General features: G+C 38.6%; 1 pseudogene; it reads left to right on the top strand.

The window, feature by feature from the left end:
* Window positions 1–719: 719 nt before the first annotated feature.
* LOC149179831 (phospholipase A1-Igamma3, chloroplastic pseudogene) lies at window positions 720–2,084 on the top strand (annotated as a pseudogene).
* The last annotated feature ends 629 nt before the right edge of the window (window positions 2,085–2,713 follow it).

The raw sequence follows: 2,713 nt of genomic DNA, 5'->3' as shown, positions 1-2,713 counted from the left end.
TAAATAAGAGATCAATACAAAATACTACTTCCTCAATTCGATATATAATATTATTATACTAATAATAAGATATTTCATTATTTTTACATTTTCTCATGTTCGAGTGCGTTCCAACATACATTTACTGTGGCATCAACCGGTCATACATCTCTACCGTACGATCCGCAACCCTTATTAATTAGGACCTTAATAAATTTATTCATTCAAAATTTGTAAAACAAAAAAATTAGTAAATAACACTATGCATTAACAATTGACCCAGTAATAAATATGCCTAGTATTACAATATGCCCATAAACTATATTGTACCAGAAATATAATTTGACAAGATTTCATAACGGAACAAGTCAACATTTTATCCCGGGAAATCGCGTGCATGGGTGATTTCACAACGTAACAAGTCAAAGTTTTATCCCGGGAAATCGCGTGCATGGGTTTATGAGATTGGTAGGTTTGACTGTGATTCAGGAGAGTTCACGAATAGTAATTCTGAATGTCTCCGCGAAGACGAATTCTCGCAGTGATCATTGACTCAAACTTCTGTATTTCAAGATCAATAGTTCCCTATATATATATAGTAACTAACGATCATTTCATCCTTGTCTTTGGTTTCTATATCTACAATCTTTCGGAAAGAAAAACCATTAAAAACAACAGCCTCCTATACATTTTGTTTCCAAAAACTGCATCTGAATTCTACTTGTAAACTCCCTCTTACGATGGTTCGATTTGCATTTCCTCTTTATACAAATCATTTGTGGGCTTCAAACATCAAGTATCCATTCAGCCCCTCTTCCCCAGCAATAAGTAATGGAGATGGCGATCAGCCCGCACAGGCAAGGCGACCGCAAGTTGCTTATTTGTGGCGAGATATCCAGGGTGTCAACTCTTGGAAAGGATTGCTTGATCCCATGAATCCAATTCTGAAAACTGAGATTCTCAGATACGGAGAATTTGCTCAGCTTTGCTACGACGCGTTTGATGACAGAGACTATTCTGAATATTATGGAACTTGTAATCACAGTAAACACTCTTTTTTCCAGAAAATGGGTCTCCCTCATTCCGGTTATCAAGTAACCAAATATATATACGCAAATGTTGGTGCCTTACGATCCTCTTTTGGCGAAAAGTCCATGGACGAAGGTGTTTGGATAGGATTTATTGCGGTTTGCACGGATCCAAATGAGATAGAGAGACTGGGCAGACGAGACGTAGTGATTGCGTGGCGAGGAACGCGAACAGCGCAGGAATGGATGCAAAATTTCAAAGACATATTAGTTCCGCTTCCCCCTACAGTAGCTCATGTGAATGTTGAAAAAATTGCAGATCCAACTGTCCGAATAGAAAAGGGATTTCTGTCTTGTTATACTTCCGCGGATGAGGGTTCTAAAAAATGCAGTAGAAGCGCCAGGGATATTGTGGCGGGCGAGATCACACGGCTGCTACAACAATACAAGGACGAGAGGCTGAGCGTAACATTGACAGGACACAGCTTAGGAGCTGCGCTTGCAACGTTAAGTGCATATGACGTTAAAGAAATAGTTAAGATGCAGGGCATACGTGCTCCTGTCACCGTGTTTGCCTTCGCCTCTCCCCGTGTAGGAAACTTCACATTCGCCCAACGTATGGAGGAGATTGGCGTGAATGTCCTGAGATTGGTCAACAAGCACGATGTCGTCCCAAATGTGCCTGGGATTTTTACGAACGAGAGGATGGGATGGGTGAGCAAAGTAGTCAGTTGGCTTCCCTGGACATATTTTCATGTGGGCATCCAGCTTTCGCTGCAGAATGAAAACTCTCCCTTCCTGAAGGCCACTCATAATCTATCCGACTCCCATAGTTTAGAGGTCTATCTCCATTTACTGGATGGCTATGTTGGGGAGAACAAACCCTTCAAATCTTCAGGTAGAGATGCAGCTCTTGTCAATAAGAGGTGTGATTTATTGATTGATAGCCTTCATATACCGGCCCGCTGGTGGTGTGAAGAAAATAAAGGTCTAGTAAAGAATGCAAATGGCAAATGGGAATGGGCTGCTAGGTCTCCTCGATCTCCCGACGGAGACTATGATCCGCACCAGATCTGATTTAAAATTCAGTTCGACGATAAACTCTTTGAAACGGCTATCAGAATTCACACTACCATTTGATTGCACCGAAATGCACATGCCTTTACCACATTTATTCAATGAGAGATCACTCAATAGATTAGAGCAACATACTTTCCCTCGAAAAGCAGAAGGGGGAGAATCACAGAGCTAAAGGCTGATGCCAATTCCAGAGTGGCAGGATTAGTCATTATTGACTCATCTGGGAATGAATCAATTTGATATCACGTGCTTCCTGTTTATGTAATATTGCAATATTGGTGGTTGATATGTTTTTTTTTAAATTTGTAATAAGAAAAGTACATTATCAATATAAGAATTAATTCTTACTAGTTTTATGGTATAATTGGGCATTTTTCAATTCTCTAGCAGAAAAAATTTCTCACCCGTGTGATCATAAAATAATTAAAAAAGAAAATCACTTTCTTTTATAGTGTCTAACATATACTCTCACATTTGATCCAATTCTCAAAACATCACATTAAATTTTTCTGATTTTTAAGAATCTCATATACTTCAAAAACATTACAATCATGCTGGAAAAAAATGTAATTAAAAACTTATCATAAATAATTACAATTCTCTTCAATATGATAATTTTTCAATTA

The sequence above is a fragment of the Pinus tabuliformis genome, chromosome 3_2 (assembly GCF_031772625.1).
Source record: "Pinus tabuliformis cultivar Carrire ecotype Pingquan chromosome 3_2, CPIR1, whole genome shotgun sequence".
In the NCBI taxonomy this organism is placed as follows: Eukaryota; Viridiplantae; Streptophyta; class Pinopsida; order Pinales; family Pinaceae; genus Pinus; species Pinus tabuliformis.
Note: the sequence above shows the minus strand (reverse complement) of the source record. Positions and strands in the feature narration are given on the sequence as shown.